The 24,273-nt window shown below is 42.9% G+C and overlaps 1 pseudogene; it reads right to left on the bottom strand.

Moving 5' to 3' along the window:
- Nucleotides 1-15,219: 15,219 nt before the first annotated feature.
- Nucleotides 15,220-24,012, bottom strand: LOC129326270 (uncharacterized protein K02A2.6-like; annotated as a pseudogene).
- Between the last annotated feature and the right edge of the window lie 261 nt (nucleotides 24,013-24,273).

The following is a 24,273-nucleotide window of genomic DNA, read 5'->3' as shown; positions in this document are numbered from 1 at the left end:
GTTGATGACTAAGAGGGTGGGCGGAGTGAATGCAGTTTTAGACTGAGACTGGAGAGCAAAGTTTCAGTCAAGAAAGCAGGCTAGCTGTGTGCTGCCTGAGTATGTTGAAGTATTTATGAGAGAAATATAACCTGTGTGGAACCTGAAGTGAGCATGTTTGTGAAAGGACACTCAGTCAGGGAAAGAGAGGCCAGCTGTGTGCTGCCTGAGCAGGTTTAATATTTCTGTGAATAATAGTCAAGAGAAAGCAGGCAAGCTGTGTGCAGCCTGAGTAAATTTAAGCAGTTCTGAGGAAAAAAAGAATCTATCAGAGAAAAGCAGGCAAGCTGTGTGCTGCCTGAGCAGTTTAAGCATTTCTGTGAAAAATATTGAGTCAGAGAAAGAGGCTAATTTTGTGTGAAGCCTTAGAAGAGATCTGTGTGAATGAGTTTAAATGAAGTAACTTTAAGAACCGAGAACTACTTTTATGAAACCGATACGCTTCTTGAAAAAATATAAGTTTATATTGTTTTGTTATATCCCAGAGTAGCTGTCACTAATATATCCCATTCCTATCCTCAGGGCCACATAGGAGCCTGACGCTTAGGCACGTTAAAAACGGGAAAACTTAAATAAAATATCTTGGAATATAATATTCCTGGTGGCAGCAAACTACCCAGAGGGTGTTAAGGGAAATATAAAAGGCAAAATCTACCCTAGAGAAAGTAAGGGTTATAACAGACATCTCCTCTCCTTCCCGTCCTCTCCGTGAAAGCAGGAAGGTGGGTGAGGTGAGCTGCCGCCACTGAGCACATTAGTGGGTTGCTCAGAGGAGGCCATGCAACTGTTGGGGTCTCCCAGCTCCCGGTCCCTCTTTCGACCTATCCCTCTCTGGAACCAGTCCAACCCTTCCCAACGATCTCTCCTGTCCTGTCCCTCCCATCCTTTCCACAAAGGCAGGATGGTGGTGATGTCAGCTGCTGCCACTTTTGGCCACGAGGGACAGCTCTGCTGCTGCTGCTGCTGACCCCCTGCCTTGCCCTATCTCTAGTCTCCTGCTGATGACCCCTCTGAGCATGGGGGGGAATGGGTCCCTCCCACCCTTTCCTTCTCTGGAACCACCCTGGCCCATACCATTGACCTCTCCTCTAGTTCTGTGACCATCCCATCCTTTCCACATAGGCAGGAAGGTGGATGATGCTGGTGGGAGCCTACATCACTTATTTGAGGGTCCTGTCCTGCCTGCGTAGGGAAGGTGTCTCTGAGTTGTGTGGACTGTGGACTGCTCAATCACCAGTTCCTGGGGCTGCTGGTCCCTCTTTCAACCTCTCCCTGTCTTGAACCACTCTGACCCTTCCCAACCTCTCCTGTCCTGCACATCCAGCCCTTTCCGTCAAGGCAGGAAGGTGGGTGCTGCCTGGTGCTGCCGATTTTGGCCACAAGGGGCAGCTCAGAAGCAGTTGCTGTCCCTTCTGAGCAGGGGGGGAACGGGTCCTGTGCCGTGAATCCTATCCTTTCCACGAAGGCAGGAAAGAGGGTGATGTCAGCTGTCTCCACCTTCGGGCACGGGGGAATACAACACTTTGGCTGCCAGGTTTGGACCTTCCCGGTCCAGCTCTGCGATGCGGCTGTGACAAGCAACCCATTGTGCTCCTCTCCCTGGCAAGGTCCTGGACATTTCCTCTTTCGACCTCTCTCTCTATGGAACCCTCTGGCCCCCCCAACCTCTCCTTTCCTGCCCACCCCATTCTTTCCGTGAAGGCAGGAAGGTGGTTGATGCTGGCAACAGCCTCCACTGCAACACAGGAGGGGTGGACCAGCCTATGCCACAGCAGTCTGCGCAATCTGACACATTGGGTGTTGGGGTCCTCCTCATCCTCCTCTCCCCATCAAGCTCACCCTCCCTCTATGAAAACGATGCTCTCTAGAACCACTCCGACCCTCCACAAAAACCTCTCCTGACCTGTCCATACCATCCTTTCCATGAAGGCTGGAGGGCGGGTGATGGCTGCTTCCGCCGCTGACAAGATCAGTGGGTTTCAAAGATGAAAGCTCCCAAATCTTTGGGTGTTTCCCAGTCCTGCTCCACAAGGCGGCCAGGAAGTGGTAACCCTCTGTCCCGGTCTCCCCGAAAAATTCACCATCCATCTTTAAAACTTGCCCGCTCTTGAACCGCTCCAACCCCTCCAAAGGACATCTCCTCTCCCTCCTGTCCTCTCCACGAAAGCAGGAAGGTGGGTGAGGTGAGCTGCCACCACTGAGCACATTAGTGGGTTGCTCGGAGGAGGTGTCACAACTGTTGGGATATACCAGCTCCCAGTCCCTCTTTCGACCTATCCCTCTCTGGAACCAGTCCAACCCTTCCCAATGACCTGTCCTGTCCCTCCCATCCTTTCCGCAAAGGCAGGACGGTGGGTGATTGTCAGCTCAGCTGCCGCCACTTTTGGCTACGAGGGACAGCTCTGCTGCTGCTGCTGCTGATACTGCCCTGTGTTGCCCTATCTCTGGTCTCCTGCTGCCTGGTGCTGCTGGTTTTGGCCATGAGGGGCAGCTCTGAAGCAGTTGCTGTATGTTCTGAGCATGGGGGAATGGGTCCCGTGCCATGACAACCATTCTTTCTGCGAAGGCAGGAAGGTGGGTGATGCGGGGGGCAGCCTACAGCTGCACACGTGGGCACCTACCTGTCCCCCACGAAGGGAGGCATCCTCCACCGCCTCAATGGCCAGCACATCAGCCTCTGCTTCTACACGTTAGGGGTGGGCCCCAGCTCCCACCCTTGGTTCTTTCCTTCCAACTTTCCAATGATGGGATAACACAGACAGTAATGCGATCCACCTTTCTCCCCAGTATCCCTGAACACGGTATCGGTCTCCCCTGTCTATCCAATACAGGTATTCCATGTATCCATGCATCCCTCTATCCTATATGCCTATCCCATACAGCTATGCACCTGTCTATTGAGAAACCTATCTATCCCATGCACCCTAAACATCCAGTGCTCCATGTCCAGCCGGTGCGTTTGTGCAATGACAGCCTCTGCACCACACATCAAACGAACTGGTTCATGAACTGGGGCAAGTTTGTGAAAGTTCGTGGTTTGTAGTTCATGAAATGCCATGAACCACACAGTTTGGAATTTTCCTGGTTTGTGCCCATCTTTAGTCAGGAGCTATAATGCAATGTTTGACTGAATAGTATCAATCAAACTTCATGGAAAGCCTACCAACATAACTATCTTTGAAGTTTATGACCCAACTACAGATGCTGAAGAGGAAGAAATTGAAAGCTTTTAGGCAAGTGTCCATTCTGGACTTTTTCTCAGGGCCTCAGAATTACTAAGACCTCTTCCTGCCTCTTTGAATGCTTTGTATATGCCAATACAATGCAAACACCAATGCAAACACCAATACTGCCTGTTTCACAGCCAGTCAGTGTTACTGTCATCTTCAACAGCCTTACCTTGCCTCTCTTCAAGTGTGAAGTGGCTGTATCTCTATTGTTCTTACAAAGGTCCGGGCTGTTTGAAGTGAGGCTTCCAAGAACCAACACCAATTATGTTGGAGCTAAAGCCTTGGTTCTTGCTACCTGGGTATGCAATGAGCAGATAGGGGAAGCATGCTTGCCTAGTCATCCAGCCCCATTAGCGGGGTGGAATGGAATAACTCCGGCATTCTACATCCAATGTATCTTTCACTACTCTTAAGGGGTGGAGACAATTATGCACTCATGGGTGGCAAGCCTGGATTGAAGTTATGAATAATATTTATGTTAGGTGATGTTGAATACACATTCTGGCAAACTTGTTACAAGCGTATCTCTTCTCTTTACTGTCTCCAACCTTCAGTAACTGCACAAAATAGCAGTCATTCATGCTTACAGTAATCTCCCATGTTTTGTTTCTTCCCCAAGTGCTTCATTATTCCACTGATCCTACATAACTGTTTTGTGTAGTCAGAAATGCCACAGGGACATTATTTGCAGTTTTATATTCTGTGGGGAAGTGTCAATTGTTGTTGTTGACTTCCATTTTTTTTGTTGATGTTGAGGGGCATATTGTTCAGATTAACAAGGCATTAGTTGTTAATTAAAAAGGTATCTGTGATGTAAATTTAAATTAACAGGCAGTGTATGTGAAGTAATAGAATTTGCTTGTTTTGTTAAGGACGAAGGGAATATGGATATATTGTCTTTTTCAGATCCAAATAAGGGAATACATTTATTTAAACAATTGTCTGTACAAGTGCTCTATTTCTGAGCTACGGATAGAATAATCTTGATTTTTATTAAACAACACTGTGACATTCTCTACCACAAGTTCCTGTGGGTGGCTAAAACTTCATCGTACCAACAGCCAATAAAGAAGGCAAGTCAACCAAATTGGTCATCCACCAACCTCTTTACTTCACTTCCTTAAAAGTGAAAAGAATTGGTGCATGCAAGAACTTGGCAGGCCACATGCTGTGTAGATGAGATTTAAGTTGAATTCAGCAGTATATGTTAATGTTCGGGGAGGGGGTATTCGGGGTACAAAATTCAGGGGGGCCATGTTGCCCTGGGGGCGGTCTTAAATAGCTGAGCAAGGCACCTCCTTAGCATCCAACTATTCATGTTTGTCTGAAACAGTCCAGGATTAAGAGCTATAGCCTGGGCGGGAAAGGGAAAGGTCTAATCCTTCAGGCAGGCATTCAGGTGTGCAGCTGTGGTGATTAAAGAAGCTGCTTGTCCTTCACTTTTTTTTTTTTGCAAGTTTTTAATCCTTTTAATCTTGGGCTGCCTGACTGAGTAGAACAAGTGTTGCCAACCTCCAGGTTAACTCTGGAATTCTTCTGTATTTACAATTGATCTCCAGACTACAGAGATCAGTTCCCCAGGATAAAATGATTGTTTTGGAGGGTGGACTCTATGGCATTATACCCTGCTGAGGTCCTTCCCCTCCATAAACCTCACCCTCTCATGCTTCACCCCCAAACTGCCAGTAACTTCACAACCTGGAGCTGGCAAGCCTAGTAGAAGCCCAGGTCTTACCTTATCTCTCCTTTTATAGCTTGTTTAGCTGGCCTCCATCTTTTTCTCAAGCGGCAGCACTTGGGTCCTGGGCCAGCTAGGACTAAGGTAGAATTGAATTTCCAAATGAAATCTTCCTTAGTTTTCACTCTCTTTAAAAGTACACTGGGTGAGTATAAGTGGCAGCAGGGATGGTGATGATCATAGTGCTAAATATGCAGAGCTGGATTTATGCACAAGCTAAGAAACATACAGCTTAAGGTCTCACAATATCATCTTAAGCAGAATTACACACCCCTTGTAAGTCCTCTGAAGTCAGTGAGTTTAGAATAGGGTTGTCAGCCTTTGGCTGGCTACTGAGAGGAAGCTTACCAAGGTACAGAGGAGTTCTGGGGAAGGGGCAGAGAGGTGGGAATGGCATTGCATGATGTCACAGCATCATTCTGGCTGAAAAAAACATTGAGATCTGTGGGTTTCCTAGAGCATGCATCATTTCCAGTTTTCCAGGTGAAACTGATGTCATGACATGCATGGTGCCAGTTCCCCACCACCATTTTCTTCCCACTGTTGGATTTACTGGCAGAGGGCAACAAGTTGCAGTGGTGGACAATTTCCCACCCTAATTGGATAGGTGTAACTCTGCTTTGGGTAGCACCATTAGATTATGAGTGGACTCGAAATAAAAAACGAATAAATCCCAAACTGAAAATTGCTATATTACTTTGGCTGGGGGTGAGGGGAATAATGTGATGGGTCCTCTTAAATTTGGCATAGTTTAGTGGCATATCTTAAAATGTCCAAGGTGCATGTGTTGTGAGGAGTAGAAGCTTATATTCATATTTGTGTGTCCAGAAGGGGATAGGGTACACAGTGGCTGCATTACTCCAGGTTTGCTCTCACTATGTAGCCTGGAACTGGGGATGGGGAATGCTCTTCACTGAAACTTTATGATTGCCCAGACAGTGAAAATAACAACAACAACATTTGATTTATATACCACCCTTCAGGACAACTTAATGCCCACTCAGAGCAGTTTACAAAGTATGTTATTATTATCCCCACAACAAACACCATGTGAGGTGAATGGGGCTGAGAGCTCCAGAGAGCTGTGACTAGCCCAAGGTCACTCAGCTGGCTTCAAGTGGAGGAATGGGGAATCAAACCCAGCTCTCCAGATTAGAGTCCTGCCGCTCTTAACCACTACACCAAACTGGCACTATTCAGGGGCTAAACCTAACACAGTTTGAACTTGGCCTCAATGCCCTTAACATGACAAATTTTTATTTAGACTCTCAAGTGTGTGAGAATTGAGTCAGAGAGATCAAGGCTGATCCTTGGTGTATCCTTATAACATTGATTGGCTTCTTCACTGATAAAAGGAAGTAGTTCAAATGATGCTACAGTTAAGAATCCCATGTCTCTCCTTGGCAAATCGCTTATTTCTGACCTTTAACATTCCCTATCTGTAAAATGGGGATATTGTTCTCCTCAGGCTTTCTGTCAATGGTGACTGATGGACCACCTGTTATCTGACATAGTATGGGCAAATTGTAGTACAGGCATGCTAGATGGTGACATGATGTCAGAATATGTCTTTTAGGTATAGTATACAACAGTTAAGGCACATGGCTTGGCTTTGTAAATGTTCAACCCAATTATAAAGCCTGAAAATTATATTGTTTATTAAATCAGTTATTTGTGTTTTCAGTATGAAATTAGGCATGGAGAATCTATCTCGTAAGTGATATAATCTGGGCATATTCTTAAAAATCTAATAAAGAATAGCAGAGTTAGAGAACATCTCATTTACACTTTTTAGTCTGAAGCGCTGGTTTCTATCTTTGTGATTGTTTTTGTGCCTATACAAAAACATACCGTACATTCTTACATTAGCTAGTTTTAGATTCTGCCAAAAATTGAAGGATATTGTGAGGGTTTTGCTTTTCATCTGTTTGCAAAAATTCCATTGTGTATTTCTAAAGGAGTTTTTCTTTCATTCAACATTGAGTCAAATTTGGAAAATCTTATTCAATTTGTGTTTGAAAGAACCAGTATTGTCTACTGGTTAGAGTGCTGTAGCAGGACCTGAGGTTTAGATCCCTGTTCTTCTGTGGAAGCTTCCTGGGTGACCTTGGGCCAGTTACATTCTCCCAGCCTAACCTAATTCACAGAGTTGTTGTGAGGATAAAATGGAGGAGAGGGCAATAATGAAAGCCCCTTTGGGTCGAAAAGGTGGATAGAAATAAATGAATAAACAAATAAATAAATAAATAAATAGTCTGTGTTGTATATGTATATAGGAAATATTTGACTGTTAGCATGCATAATATTTTGGATGAAATTAGTTTTCAAAGCTATGAAGACAATATATTACAAACTACTATAACGTTTGCTTTAACTCCTAACTGTTATAACAATGGCATGTTAATGACTTTACATATTACATTAATTTGCACAGTACATGCAAAAAGATAAAGTATACAACAAAACAATGAATATGTGTCAGAACATGACTTCAGATTGATGACAACTCTTCTCTGTGATGGAAACCTGTAGTCACTGCTGAATAGCATTGTTAAAAGGAATTATTTTAATTCCTCTTTACCCAATTTCTCCTTGATATTTAAAGTTTATTGCTTTCCCTCTTTTTTAGGAATTTAGACATTTTTCTCAAATCAATTCTGTTTGGATTAAAAGAGAAATTCAAAGTGAGGAGGGACAGGAAGGGAAGTTCTACAAAATTTCAGAATTTCATTATATAGCTGCTCAGAGATGGAGAATTTCTTAAACTTTCCTGCCCTCCTGCTAGAGCACCCTGCGATGTGTATCATCCAACGGGTGGGGCGGGGGGGAGGGGGGCTGAAAAGGCTGAAGTTTTAAAAGGAAACACAGAGGTCTAACAAAAAACTCCAAAGAGAAATCAAAGAGAAATTCTTATTTTGAAAGGGAAAAACAGAATAAGAGGAATCAATAGCTGTATCTAAAAAGTGAACTTTGGAAGAAGAAATTCCACTCCTGATAACAATGCTACTACTGAGGAGCCTAAAAGAATGTAAGAAGAGGCCTGCTGGATCAGACCAGCGATCCATCAAGTCCAGCATCCTGTCTCACACAGCAGTCAGCAATTTACCATGGAAGGCCAAGAACAGGGCATAGAAGCTGAGGCCTTCCCCTGAAGTTGATTCCAAGCACTGAGAAGTTTACTACTTCTGAATACAGAAGTTCCTTTTAGTCATCATCACCATGGCTGGTAGCTTCTAATAGTCTTATCTAATACACCAGGATATGTTTAGCTCTATAACCAGGCTGTCTCCAGCCATATGATGTGTGTGTGTCTTTGGATCCTATGCATACCTGCAGATGCATGTCTGAGTTTTTTTCTTCTTGCTGTGAAGTGCTGGTTGCTCAAGCTACTGTCTTTACAGATGTCCCCTCTCTCCTAGACTAGTAATATATTGCCCTACCCTAAATCTCTCTCCATGTGTCTGGCTCAGACCTTCAAGACTATGAACAAAACAAAAGGACGGCAAGAACCATAGAGTTAGACAGATAGATAGGCTAGTATCAGTCTCCCTCCTGGTTACTCTACTATCACTTTCTCTAACTGATAGAATGTAGTCCAAGGGAACTTCCTTCCTTCCTCGCTCTTCTTCTTCCTTTTTCCCTGCATGCACCAGGAGAAGCAGCATGGTGTCTCCTCCTAGGACAAATGAAGCGGGTGGCCTGTTTTCAATCTGAAGCCATCCTGGTTAGCTAGATTAGTTAGTCACTTTTTCTCTCCACTATACTTAAGTTAATGTACTTCTCTAAACAAATAGACAACTACTGATTCTTTAACTTGAAGGAGAGGCTTTCTGTGTGCAATTTGTAAGACAGTGTGGTAAATATTAGTTTAAGCCACGCTGCTACACTGAAGCTTAGGAGGAGCACTCTGTTAATAAAGAAAGAAAGGGCTGTCTAACTGATCCAACCATCCTTAACTAAACCCAACAATTTTTGTTTGTATGCTGTGTGTGATTTTCTGTGTGGGCCTGGGGTCTTCCTCACTCCAGTATCTCCCATGAAGGAGATGGGGTGGCATAGTTCTTGACAGGATCCAGGACTTTAACCAGGCTATATCAGGTAGGGTGGGGATCCCAGCCTGTTTTATAAGCCAGCAGAGGTTTGGTTCAATAGCTTTCGTAAGTTTGCTGCTTCAAAGTAAGACAGCCCTCAGAAATTTTATTTTAAGATTTAGGTAAAACAGTGAGGGAAAAAAGTTTGCAGATGACAACAAATTACCTAATTAATAGAAAATCTGAAGCGGGTGAGAAGTGCTCTCCCTTACAGTCAGCATTTTGAGACTGTTAAACCCCTGTAGCCTATCCCAATTTATTTTAAAGTTGGATGTTTGCTTTAATCTCCCAGTCATCCACATAACCGAAGTATCATCAGTCAGCCAATGTATACTTTTTAGAAAAAAGATACTTATTTTAAAACCCTGACTAGGCATCAGTATTGTCTATTATTTCCACCTGTAGATCATGTTCAGTATCATCAGTTTAATAATTCAGTTTGCACACCAGCCGCAATTTTAACCCACAGCTTAAAAAATTTACTTGAACCATAAAAGTCTGAGTTATCTTGGGAAATGTGAGAAATTCTTTTACATCTCAATGCTGTTTTCCTACTGGATGACCTGAGATTGAAATCTATGTCCTGATAATGCTGAATGTTTACCCTGAGTAGCTCAAAATACCAAGCCACTAAGGAGTCGTGGTGTTTTTCTCTTTTAAAGGGTACAGACTTTGACTGATTTGAGTAAATAATGGCATTTATCAAAAATGCATTTTTCAGCACATGCATAAATATTTGCCAGATAAAATACCTTTCCCTCTGTAAAATATATTTTAGGTAATATTTGCTGGAGGGTAAGATGGAAAATGCATTTCATAAGAATAGTCATAGCATACAAATGTTATGCCTTTGTGGTTTTGTACAATGGGAGTTGGAATAATGATCGCAAACATTTTGAGAAATAGCTCCTAACTGAAGGAGTCTATAGTCTAAATTAAAACTTCACTAATGGCAACATATAAATGCATTCCAAACTTTGAAAATAGGAAGGTTGGGATATTTATTACAATTGTAAAATAATATTTGTCTTGAATCCAATGATAAACATTACTGTAGCACCACATTTGCTTTGGGTTTGGTTTTATCAGATTATTTGAGTCTCTGGGGACTATTTCTGTCCTGGTTGCTATTGTGATTATTCGGCTCTCCCAGCCGCGGCTCGCCGCGTAAGCTGGGAGCCGGCAATTGGAGCCCTTGGAAGGAGAAGGAGGCAGACTCCCTCCCTCTCCATCCGGGTTCTGGGAAGGGGCGGAGCTTGGCGCTTTTGTGCGCGTTCTGCCCCTTCCTGGCGTCAGATTTTTCAAGCGCTCGGCCCACCCACCTCACCCTGTTTTTAGTGCAGGAATAGCCGGCTGCTATTTATGGGCCAGGTAGGAATTTTTTCCCTCCTTCCCTGATTGGCGTTGTGGAAGGGGGTTTTTTCGCCTACCTTGCACTAATGGCGGTGGTATGAGTATTGTTGGGTTTAGCCGTCGGTGATAGTGGCAGGAGTTTTTGGGAATAGGGTGCGGGCTGGTGAGCCCCTGTGGCATTCCCCAAGGTTGGGGAACAGGGTCTGCTGTTAGGGCGGTATGCATGGGCGGCTACCGTCAGGGAGGGCAGACGCCTGAGGGGATCCCCGGGAACAAGACCTCACCTCATGCTTGGCGGCTGGGGCGCAACAGGTGCTTGAGTGGGATCCCAGGGCCTAGCTGGCCGGGTTGCAGCCATTCAGGAGATGGCCTACACCCGGGGCATTGGGGGCTCGCCCAGACAGGCAAGGCGGTGGTCAGGTGCTGACCCCAGGGCTTGACCTGTACCGCTCAGTTAGCCCTTGCCGAATGTTATTGTTATGGTCATTTAATAAACGGCCCTTTTATCCAAGCCTGTGTCTGTCTCTTACTTCCGACTGGGGGTACAATTACTTGATTTCTTGATTTCTGTAGTACTATGTGCACATTATATTTACATGCACAGCTGGGGTGGGGGTGGTAATTCTTGTAGCTTCAGAAGCTCTCAAAGCAACTGATGCCTATCCTATTGCAGAAACTTGTACCCAACTCCCTTCCTACATCTGGGTAGGGATGAGGGTAAGAGGGGCTTGTCCAATGAGCTTTGGGAGTTTCAACAGTGATACATTTTGCAGCTTAGAGGTCTGACTAGCATAATCTAAATTGCAACTGGCAATCAGTAAGAGAACAGAGGAGTGGGAATGGGAGGGGTGGTGTCTGTTGGCCAGTGGCATTATGTCAGTTCTGGAAAAACCTGTAAGTGATGCCATACCTCTCTAGGAATTGACCAAAATTTTGTTAAAACTGGGTTTCTCAGAAGTGATGTCAGTTATCTCTAAGAATCACCAAGGACTCTATGGTTTATCATAGAGTTTCAGCCAGTTCATAGAGAGGAGTGATATAACTTGTAGGTTTTCTGAAAATAATGTCATGCTGTTGACTGATGGCCCTTTTTCATTTTTCTCCTGCCATTGCTCAGAGTGATGGCAGGGAAACACCAGCTGGGGGAGGATTCCCTCAAAGCTGACTTGGAGACTCCAGCTGATGCAGAGTGCTGCAGCTCATTTACTCTCAGGAGCTAGATGGAGCGTACTTATCATTCCCATTCTGCAGCCATTCTATTGGCTTCCCATCAGTTACCAGGCTTAATTCAAGGTCATGACTGTCACATTCAAAGCCTTTCATGGCCTTGGCCTCTCATATCTTTCAGACCACCTCTCCCCCTTGATAAAATATATGTTGTAAGGTCTGACATTCAGTCATTATGGGGTTAAATGTATTTACTCACTGTGCTATTCTTTGTATTGACCTGGAAGAGAATTTGGCACAGAGCCAATAGCCTGGAAGCCTGGGGAATTGAAATGTGTTTGTAAACTGTTATTGGTCAATAGGGCAGGTGATTTTCTCTCAGGGTCAAGAAGACAGAGGAAGAATCCTCATTGTTACTTCTTCTCCTTGTTCTCATGGTCTAAGTATGTAGCATGCAGCAAAATGTAGCTCATTCTTATTTTGTAGCAATCCAATGCACCATTTTCCTTTAGAAGTAAATGTTTTTAAAAAGCAAGCAGACATTTGATTTTCTATTGATTCAAGATCCATTGCACCTCTGATTTTAAACTATTTTAACCCCTTTTTCCAAACAAAATTGGTAGCAAAGTAACAGTTATTGGGATGTTTGCGATGCAATGCAAAATGATTTTTGAATGACTCAATGGATCTTTAGAGAGAGAGAGAGAGACTATGCTAATCAGGCACAGAGACTTGGATTTTTTAAAACAACTTTTTTTTCTCCCTGTACTTTCCTGCACTCAATTGTAATCAGGAAAGGAAACTTCAGATCATGCTGTCTGAGACTTTTGCCTAGGACCTGATTCGCATTGAGAAACTGCAGCTGAGGACCATTTTTTTGAAGTTTTTTTTCTTACTCTCAGAGCGGCAAACGAGGAACACAAACTGAGGGACACAAACCGCTGCAGCTGGCAGCTTGCAACCGATTTCCCCAGCTCAGCCTAAGAAGGAAGCCTTTAATCCTGCATGTACCTGATTCAGCCTGCCTGAAAGAATACTTTCTAAACTCCAAGATGAGCAGTCCCAGTCTGTCAAATCAAAGAAACATGAGTACATGCAAGCCCATTGAACCTAACCCAGGAGAGTTCAGTATGCCATACCTAAACCAGAATAATTATAGCTGGTGGCTTACTGCACTAAGAAATCAGCTGCACATGTATGGAGCTGCTGATGCATTAATCAAAGATGTCTCAGCAGATCAGGAAGAGAAAATTGCCTTCCTTAGGCAGGATGGCTTGGCAAAAACCTTAATTATGAACTTAGTAACTCATCATGAAGGGCCTAGCTTGCATACCCTGGAAACTGCAAAGGCTACGCTTTAACTTTTAAAGAAAAAGTATGAAGTACAAATGTCTAGTAAAATCATGTACCTAAAGAGCCAACTGTATGATTTTAAAATGAGGGAAGGTGATTCATTGCCTGCCCAACTGAAAAGGTTCGTAGCAATCTATGGTCAATTGAAAGATTTGGGGAAAGTGCCTGAAGATGAGGATGTTATTGCAGCAATTCTGAAAGGCTTACCCCCTAGTTACAAAAGTCTTGTGCTTTACCTGAGACACCAAAAGAATTTATCACCAGAGGATTTGGAGCCAGTTTTGAAAGAGGAAACAGATGCAAGACAAGCTAATGATCTAGATACTATGTCTGATGGAATGGCTGTTTTAAGTTCGAGACATGGGCATAGAGGCAGAAAAATTAATTGTTTTTGATGTGGAGGAAATTGTTTATTCAGAGATTGTAAATCAAACAGGGAACATGGCCAAAATGCTATGGATACTGGCTCACATGCTCCCTATGAAAGAGCACGAGCTCTTTCTGCTGGGAATTATAACAGCAGAGGAAATTTTAACAATGGAAGGAATTTCAGACTTCAAACCAGAGGAAATCACTTTAATGCAATGAGAGGGAATGGCAGATATGCTCAGAAAAATATTGAAAATGATTATTTGCTAAGAATTTGTGCACCCTTGGCACCTCCCCATTGGTGGAGAATTGGGGTCTGTCAGGAGTGGCTGGCTGCTGTATGGCTCAGTTGCGAGGACAGACGCCCTGGTGGGGATCCCCTGGACAAGCCAGTCTCCCCCTGCTGCTGTACGGCTGGGTGGGGGAGCTTTAAATGGGTGAACCACTTCACCTGGCCAGGCCAGGTCCCAACCATACGATGGACAGCTCACACCCAGGGCAGTGGGTGTCTTGCCCAGATAGGTCAGGGTGGGGTCCAGGAGTGACCCCAGGACCTGACCTGTACTTCTAGTTAGACCCTTGCACTAGTTGATATTTAATTGTTGTTATTTTAATAAAGCTGCCCATTTTAGAACCCAAATACTATGTCTGCCTTTCATTCCGACTGAGATGGCAATGAGGATGTTGAGAATAAGAAATTGTTCATGCTCGATAGTGGTTCATGTATACATGTGTGCAAATACTGTGAATCCTTTTGTGAACTTGATATTGAGAAAAGACCCAGACTTTTACAAGCAAATAAAGAACTATTTCATGTGGAAGGGATTGGAACACTGCCAATTGAAATGCTTACAACTATTGGAGATATAGTGGCTGTTAAATTTCAGAATGTAGCACTGATTCCTAAAGCAGCAGAGAATTTGATTTCAACGAAGAGACTTGTAGAAAATAATCATATGGTGATTCTCAAGAATAAACTGGGTGAAAGCATGATTGTTGGTGAGAAATCTGGCATTGAATTTGTGGTGGAAGAGAGAGATGGATTTCATTGTGGATGTTAGTGAAGACTCAGAAGATGTTGATGATGGTGAAGGACAAATTTGTCAAACTAGTCAAGGTGTTTGTGATCACCGCAGATGTCTGTATTCATGGTGTAATAATTCCATCAGCACACCATGTTTAAAGGTTTGAAAATTTTATTTGAACAAAAGCAGGGCCTTCCCTGGCCTCTGCTAGTAGAGAACAAACAGCCTACAACATGAAGGGAAAATTAAACCAAACTACTACACAGGCTTTTCGGCCTTAAGGTATCAGGGGGAAAATAGTAAACAGTTCAATAAGGGAAAAGAGTTCAATAAGGGAACATCACCAAATTCACAACTTGCTACGATATAACACCCCTCTTCTTTTAAGACTCAATCTAAAATGTTAATCTATCTGGTTTTCTTTGTAATCTCCAAGACCTCCTGGGGCCAGTCATCTCAGAGTTCATCTGTGGCAGTTCTTGACCTCTATGGCCCAGTGGGGGCTGATTCTCAGTCACTCCTGATGTTTGAGGCTCTTCTGCAACTGCTGGTGATTGTTGATAATTCCCTGTCGTGGATTTGTCCCCTTCCTCTGCTACGTCTGAGACCTCCTCACCACCCCACAATGTTGACCCATCCTGCATTGCTACTGCCATCCTCTGGTGTTCCTGAAGCTGTGTTGACATCCTGTGGATCTGATCCAGGTGTCTTTTAATTATCTGTCCTGAAGCCAGCTCTACTTGAAAGGATACTGGCCCTGTTTGCCCCCTTATCACGCCTGACTCCCATCGGCTCCCTTTCCCAAAAGCCAATACCCAGACATGGTCCCCCAGCTGAATAGCATGGGGAAGAGGTCAAGGGGGCCGTCCATGATGCATATCCACTTGGCCCTGACTCACTTTAGTGCCTACTGTTGGTCGCAAAAAATCTAAATGTGAGCGGAGGGACTGACCAAACATAAGCTCTGCAGGGGAGACTCCAGTTGTTGTGTGGGGAGTTACTTGGTACCACAAGAGGAATCTGGCTAGCTGTGTTTCTAAAGGTACCTGCCCCATGTGTTGCAATCCCAGTTTCACTGACTGCACTGCCCGTTCTGCCAACCCATTAGAAGAGGGATGATAGGGGGCAGTGCAGATATGCCAAATATTGTGCTCCATAAACTCCCTGAATGTGGCCCCTGTGAAAGTCAGGGCATTGTCAGTGACTAAGATTCCCGGTAAGCCAAAAGTGGCAAATATTTGTCTCAGCTGTACCACTGTGGCCTCAGCCATGATGGAAGACATTACTCGAACCTCCAACCATTTAGTCTGGGCATCCACCAGCAGCAGCATTTTGCCCCTAATTGGGCCTGCAAATTCAACATGCAGCCTAGCCCAGGGTTGAGCTGGCCATTCCCAAGGATGAATTGGTGCAGCTGGTGGGGCCGGACAACTGTCCTGACAATAAGCACAGGACTCCACCAAATGCTCAATGTCCCAATCCAGGCCGAACCACCAAACCAATCTACAGGCCACTCCTTTCATCTTGGAAATACCAGGGTGTGTGTCATGAAGTTGGTTCAAAACTTGCCCTCTCAGTTTATGGGGAACTACCACCATGCTCCCCAACCTGAGGCATCCAGCATGAAATCCTAGTTCCGATCATCTTTGAAAAAATGGCTGCAAGGTCTCCTCCCGGACATGGGTAGGCCATCCATTCTGCACCCAATCCACAATAGGTGCTAACTACACATCTCTACGGGTTTCATGGCTGATGCACTCTGCCGTCTCAGGCATGCCAGTGAGCAGATCTACAAGCAGGATCATATCTCCTGGGTCCAGGTCCTGTTGGGAAATCAGGTAAAGGAAGCCTGCTGCATGGATCAGCATTAGAATGTAGTCCACCCTGCTGAAATTGAATCTCATACTGGTAGCCCGATAATGTTAGAGCCCACTGCTGCATCCTGCTGGAGGCGATTGCAGGAATTGGTTTGTGTTCACCCAAAAGTGTGAACACAAATAGTAGTGGAACATTTTTTACTCCAAAAACAACTAAAGCCTCTTTGTCAAGCTAAGAATAATTTTTTTCCGCTGGAGACATGGTGCGGGATGCAAATCAAATTGGTGTGTCTGTGCCATCTGGGTATACATGGGACAAAACTGCCCTCACCCCATACTGGGAGGGATCAGAAGCCAACACGATGGGTAATCTAGGATCAAAATGTGTTAAAACTTTGGAGGATTGTAGCAGTCTTTGAAGTTTGAAATGCTATGTCTTGAGCCCTTGCCCACTTCCATGGAACATTCTTCTTTAACAACTCATGCAAAGGGGCGAGTACTGTGGGCAAGTTGGGCAAAAATCTATGATAATCGTTTAAAAGGCCCAAAAATGCTTTCAGCTCTGAAACAGATGTTGGTTTGGGGGCCTCTGCAATGGCCCACACTTTATCACTGACTGGGTGGAGGCCTTCTGCATCAATACTATGTCCCAAGTACTGTGTACAGATAACACCATAAAAGAACACTTACTTCCATGTAGTTTAAGTCCCACTTTCCTGAGTCTTTGCAATACCACATGCAGCGTATCTAAATGGTCTTCCTGATCTACCCCAGAGATCAGAATATCAACCAAATTAACCAAAACATTGGGAATTCCTTGTAACACTCCTTCCATGGCCTTTTGAAAAATCCCAGGACCAGAGGACACGCCGAAGGGGAGGCGAGTATACCTAAATAACCCTCGATGATTGTTGATTGTTAGCAGTTCTTTGGACTCATCATCAAGAAGTAGCTGCTGATAAGCATGACTGAGATCAAGCTTGGAAAACACAGTCCCTCCAGCCAAGGATGCAAATAAATCTTCAACGTGAGGTAGTGGATAGGGATCTAGCCTAGCAACCTTGTTGACAGTGACTTTATAATCCCCACAAATTCTCACAGAACCATCTGCCTTAACCACTGGCACAATTGGGGTGGCCCAGTGAGAAAACTGGACAGGATCCAGGATACCTTCCTTCTGAAGACGTTGGAGTTCCATGTCCACCTTACTATGCATAGCATATGGCACAGAGCGGGGCCTGAAAAAACAATGCTGTGTGTTTGGGTCCATATGAATCTTTTTTTTTTTAATAAGATTTTTATTGGAATTAGAATCATTTAATTTCACATTACAATCAATTCCCATTTCCCAATTTCTAACCCCCTCCCTTTCCCCCCTTTTTTATAGACTTCCAACAGTTTTCCAACCCTTTGTCCCTTTTCCCTTACTCATTTTAAATTCATCTATCTAACAGATATATACTTTCCCTTTAATCTAAGCAATAATTCTTTAACTATTTTTAACACTCTATACCCTATCCTTAAGTCCCTTCTTCCGTATTAGACAATTTGTCCCTTTTTTCATAATTTCCTGGTTTCAAATATTTCTATAGACCATATACCATATAAACCGTATAATCCATTCATTCATATAAGTCAACCAATTTAACTTATATTCTGTATATTATTTTTTCTACATATCTTCATTCTACTTTAGTTATATTTAATTATATTATTAATTTCCTCTTTCTTTAATTATACATCTATATAACTATCGTCAAAAGTTATCAATCAATTTGATCCATATATTTCTTCAGGTAGACTTATTCAGTTTAACATGTTACACGTTTTTACCAGAAACAATCTTGATTAATTGGTCCTTATAGTTAGTTGTTTTCTATCCATATTCTGTATATTTTTCTATATATAACAAGATAGCTGCTTAGACATTTTCATTTCTCTCTCTACCCTCCGGTAAAGTCACCCCCCTCTACATTTTGTCATGTTTCTCAATAGTTCTCAAACTGCCACAGTTCTCCTCCCACCTCCCATTTCTTCAACACGTATTGCTTCAGCTTCTCCCAGTCTGTGTTGAACTGTCCTGGGTCCAGATTTCTCAATTTTCTTGTCATTTTGTCCATTTCGGCCATATACAGCAATTTGTAAGTCCATTCCTCAATAGTTGGCACTTCTTGTACTTTCCATTTTTGCGCATACAAAAGTCTGGCCGCTGCTGTCATGTAAAATAGCAATGTTCTATATTGGGCTGGAATATTCTCCATTCCCAAGTTCAGTAGCAGGAGTTCTGGGTTCTTATTGATTTGAAATTGTAGAATCTCACTTATTACTTTTATTATTTCTCCCCAGTACTGCCTAGCTACCTCACACGTCCACCACATATGGTACAGAGAGCCCTCATGTTTTTTACATTTCCAGCATTTATTAGAAGTGTTCGAATTCCCTAGCGCAATCTTCTTTGGTGTCATGTACCAACGATAGATCATTTTGAAAATGTTCTCTTTAATATTAGTACACGTTGTAGTCTTCATTATGTTTTTCCACAAGTGTTCCCATGCCTCCATTGTTATTTCTTTGTTAAAATTTATGGCCCACTTCACCATTTGTACTTTAACTATTTCATCTTCAGTATACCATTTCAACAGTACTTGGTATACCTTGGAAATTTCCTTCTTATCCTCTTTTAAAAGTGTCTGCTCTAGTTCCGAATTCTCTGTTCTTATGCCTCCCTTTGCACAGTCCGAGTTGTAGAGATCTCTGATCTGCCTATACTGAAACCAATCATAGTTGGGTGATAACTCATCCTGTGTCTTTATTTTAAGTTTAGAAGATTCTATTCGGGTTATCTCCTTATATGTTAAACACTGTTGCTCAGTATCGACAGCTCTCGGATCTATTACTTCATATGGAACCACCCACATGGGGGTTCCTTCTTGTAGAAAGTCTCTGTACTTCTTCCAAGTTGCAAATAGGCTTTTCCGTATGTAATGATGTAAGAACATAGAGTTCACTTTTACTTTATCATACCATAGGTATGCATGCCATCCGAATATTTTTTTATATCCCTCTAGGGCCAATAATTTCTTATTCTTCAACGTCATCCAGTCTTTCAACCACACTAGGCAGATTGCATCATAGTAAAGTCTTAGATTGGGCAGTTGCATTCCACCTCTTTCCTTTGCATCTTGTAAAACTTTCATTTTCACTCGAGGCTTCTTGCCTGCCCAAACAAATTCTGATATTTTCCTCTGCCATTTTTCGAACTGCTTAGAGTCTCGGATAATTGGTATTGTCTGTAACAAGAACATTACTCTTGGTAACACGTTCATCTTAACTGCTGCAATCCTTCCCAACCATGACAAATTCAGTCTATTCCATTTGATCAAATCTTGCTCAATCTGAGTCCATAATTTTTCATAGTTGTTTTTGAATAGATCTATATTCTTTGCAGTCAGTTCAACTCCCAAATATTTCACCTTAGTTGTTACTTCACAATCCGTTATTTCCATTAACAATTGTTGTTTTTGCTTAGTCATATTTTTGCATAGTATCTTTGACTTCTTTTTGTTAATATAAAACCCTGCCAAATCTCTGAACTCCTTGATCTTCTCTATCACTTTTGGCATATTCTCCATTGGGTCTTCCACAATTAACATTATATCGTCCGCAAATGCTCTGACCTTATAAGAAAAGTCTTTTATTTTTATTCCGCGGATTTCTTCATCTTGTCGTATTTGTATCATCAATATCTCCAATACCAAAATGAATAACAGCGGAGACAACGGGCAACCTTGTCTTGTTCCTTTACTTATAGTCAATTTCTTAGTAGTCTCATCATTCACCACAATTGCTGCATTCTGGTCTCTGTAGATTTCTTTAACTGCTCTTATGAATCTTTCTCCCATTTGTAGCTTTTCCATAGTGGCAAACATAAAGTCCCAGTTCAAATTGTCAAACGCTTTCTCAGCATCAACAAAGAAGAAACCAACCTCTTTGTCACAACGCTTATCATAATACTCAATAGCATTGATCACTGTCCTTAAATTGTCTCTGATTTGTCTACCAGGTAAAAAACCTGCTTGTTCCTCCTCAATAACTTCCGAAAGCCATCCCTTCACTCTCTCTGCCAGTATCTTCGCAAAGATTTTATAGTCATTATTAAGTAAGGATATGGGTCTGTAATTTTTCACATTAGTCAGATCTTGGCCCTCTTTGGGGATCAATGAAATATTAGCTTCCTTCCAGGTATCTGGAATCCGTTGATCCTTTAATACTCCATTGATCACTTCTTTTAGGAATGGTACCAGTTCATTGGCCATTGTCTTATAAAATTTGGCTGTAAGTCCGTCTGGCCCTGGCGCCTTTCCCAAATTTGTTGATTGTATTGCCATTTTTATTTCCTCATCCGTTACTTCGTTGTTCAGTCTGTCTCTCCACGCTTCCGAGATTACTGGGAGCTTCATTTTCTCCAAGTATGTCGCTATTGATTCTTTATTCACCTCTTTCTTATTATACAATTTAGCATAAAATTTATAGAAGGCTCTACTAATGGATGTCTGTTCCAAATACGTTTTGTTATCTTCACATATTTTATTTATTGTTTTCTTTTCCTTTCTCTTTTTCAATTGCCATGCCAAATATTTCCCAGGTTTGTTTGCACCTTCAAACCCTTTTTGATTCAGTCTTTTAAGATTCCACTCCAATTCTTTATTATTCATTGCTGTCAGCTGTTCTTGTAATATTTTAATGTCCTGATAAATTTTCTTTTTCCCTGGTCTCTTCTTTAACTGTATTTCTTTGGCTTTTATTTTCTCCATAATCTCCTGTCTCTTCTCCTCTTTCTTTTTTCTGGCTCTTCCATTTAAGTCCATTAGTATGCCCCTAATTACCGCCTTGTAAGTGTCCCAAACCTTGTTAGTTGGTACTTCTTTATTCATGTTGTATTGTATGAAGAACTTTGTCTCTCTTCTCAGCATCTCCATATTCTCTCCCTCTTGAAGTAAGTCCTCATTTATTCTCCATCCTTTCCTTTTGCTCCTTCTCCCCAATTTCCACATAATTGGATTATGATCCGAGCCTACCATCGGCATTATTTCCACTTCTTTAGTCCATAACGCTAAGTCTTTTGAGGCCCAGATCATATCAATTCTCGATAGTGTAAAGTGTCTTGCGGAGTAGAACGTAAATTGTCTGCTTTTCGGGTTTTGTCTTCTCCATACATCTTCTAAGGTTTCCTGTTGTATCAATTCAAAAAACAACTTTGGTAGCAATCCTCTCTTCTTTTGTGCAGTTGATGATTTTTTGTCTAAATCCAAATTTGTCACTCCATTGAAGTCTCCAGCAAGTATTATCTGGTCATATGAAAGTTCATCTAATTGCTTCCTTAAATCCTCAAAGAAGCTTTCTTTTGCTCCATTAGGTGCATAAATTCCAACTACCAGCACTCTCTTTAAATTCCATACGCATTCCACTGCTATAAATCTGGCTTCCACATCTTTCATTACAAACTTTGGCTGCAGCTCCTCTTTAATATAAAGCACTACTCCTCTTTTTTTCTTATTAGAGGCCGCTGCAAAATCATTGCCCAATTTTTTTTATTTTAAATACTTTACATCTTGTTTTCGAATATGGGTCTCTTGCAAACATACAATATCACATTTTTGTTTTAATAGCCAGTGAAAAATGCTTTTTCTCTTATTCGGTGAATTAAGTCCGTTTACATTCCAAGATAAAACTTTACACTCCATAATCATAATCTTGTTGCTGGTAAGTTCTTTTCATTGTCTCTTATAAATCGCTCCATCTCTCGTTCAGATCTGATGCGTTTTTTGGCCCCTCCAAATTCAAAGGACACTCCTTCTGGTAATTCCCATCTGTACCTAATTTTCATGTCCTTCAAAATCTGAATTAGCGCCTTATATTTTTTCCGGTCCAATAACACCGATCTGGGTAGTTCCTTCATGATGATAATCGTCTTGCCGTCAATCTCCAATGGATCTTGAAACTGTTTAGTCACAATCTTCTCTTTCATATTTCTGGTTGTGAATTGCACAATCACATCTCTTGGTAATTTCCTCTGGGTCGCGATTCTTGAATTTACATGATATACCACGTCCAGGATAGCCACAACTTCCTCCTCCTCCTTCACCAGGTATTCAGCTAACACCTCAGTCATCTGTTCTTGCGCTGTCTTTCCTTCCACTTCCGGCAAGCCGCGAAATCTTAGCTGCTTCTCCATGTGTTTACTTTCCGCAACCGCCATTCTCCCCCTCATCAGCCTCATCTCTGTTTGTTGCGTGTCAGCTAAATTCTCCACCGCGCCTTCTACTACTTTAACTCTCTGCTGTGTTCCTTGCAGTTCATTTTGCATTGTTTCCATACCTTTCTTTACTTCTGACAGCTCACTTTTCACTGTCTGTTTAACCTCTTTGATCAGCTCCGGTTTCATGTCCTTAAGTTCTTTAATCACTTCTAAGAATTTTTTGTCTAGGTTCTCTATTGCCGATTGCCACTCTTTTTTCGACATCGTGGGGCTTGCCTTAGCTCGCTCCCACGAGTCTGCCCTCTTCCTTAACTCCGTGGCGTAAAATTTAGTGTCTTTTTAATTTTTAATTTAAATGTCCCGGTCTTTTTGCAAAGAAAAAACTTTTAGAAAATCCAAAATGTCGGGCGTCTTTTCTCTATGGTTCTTCTATGGTTTTTGTAATCCAAAATGGCTTACTTCCTCTTCCGCTGAAGCCGCGGCTTTTCCCCTTTCAAAGATGGCGATTCCCTTCTTCCTGCCCTCCGGCAGGGGCCGATTCTTTCCAGCAACTCTATTGTTATTACGTACTTCCTGCCTCCCGACTTCCCGCAGTAGCTCTCGCGATGGTAAAATTTTCTCACAGCTCCATAACCGCAAGTATTCAAAACAATAGTCCAAATTCTTTAATAACTTCTTTAAACTTAGTCTTTTTTCTATTTCGACTCTTGCCGAGTCTTCTCCTCCTTATAGTTAGCCTGTTGCAGTTTTGAAATCTACTTTTAATCTTCTTTACTTTTAACAATCTGTCCCGTATCAGAAGATAGTGATCTTTACCTTCCCATTCACTTTTCGTGGGTTGTAATCACTGTTTCAATCTTTGTTTCTCCTCTACTCCTCTTTCCCCTGTTGAAGCTTGGGTACGTAGGTCTTATGCCAACCGCATTGGCCCCGAAACTGCCGCAGAGATCATAGCCGACCTGTCACAGGGTGGGACCTCAAGGGTCGTGAGGGGGCCCGTCACGTAGAGCCCTCCCTCGCCCGAGATCAACGCGCCCTGAGGTCTTGAGCATTCTTTGCCTGCTCTCCGCCTGAGAGCAGTCAACCGCGGGCTATTTTGCCCCCGCCGGCCGCTTAAAACGGCAGTCCGGTCAGCTCCGCACTTGGAGCTGCGTCAGACCTCCATGAATCCCAAACCGGAAGTCGGGTCCATATGAATCTTTGCTGTCATCCCATTCAGGGTTCCCAGTTCTGCAGTAAAAAATCTCTTTAGCCTGCTCCAACACGTCCTCCAATGAATGTGACAGAAGCAAAAAAATATTTTGCCAATTCAGTTTCAGTTCCCAAAGCCAATTCCATCCCATCAAGGCTGGGTCTCTACCTTACACTACCCACAAAAACAAATTCTTATGCTGCCCCTTGTATGTCACTGGCAGCAGAAGCGCCTTGCCAGCCAGCGGAATAGCTTTTCCTGTATATGTTTGGAGCCTCACTCCGGCTGGTTGTAAATGTAGTGGGATGGCGGGCGCCCATACGCTAGCAAAGGCATCCTGCACGATTATGGAGAATGCTGCCCCAGGGTCCACTTCCATGTCCAGAGTATGACCTGCAATGGTTACTGGTGGTGAGCGACCAGCCCCCAAGTTATACACAGCATAAATTCCATTGTTGTCTTCCTCACCTTACTCCTGGCATAGTTCCACAAAGTTGGCAGTCCTCTGTTGAAACTTCTGCTGCCTTGGTAGGCTATGGGGCCACAGCTGAGTTGTGCATCAATGTGCTAAATGCCCTCTGTGATGGCAGTGCTAGCAGATTGTGTCCCAAAACTAACTATAGTCAGGGTTATGTAGGGC

The sequence above is a fragment of the Eublepharis macularius genome, chromosome 3 (assembly GCF_028583425.1).
Source record: "Eublepharis macularius isolate TG4126 chromosome 3, MPM_Emac_v1.0, whole genome shotgun sequence".
NCBI classification, from domain to species: domain Eukaryota; kingdom Metazoa; phylum Chordata; class Lepidosauria; order Squamata; family Eublepharidae; genus Eublepharis; species Eublepharis macularius.
This window is presented reverse-complemented; position numbering and strand designations above follow the sequence as displayed.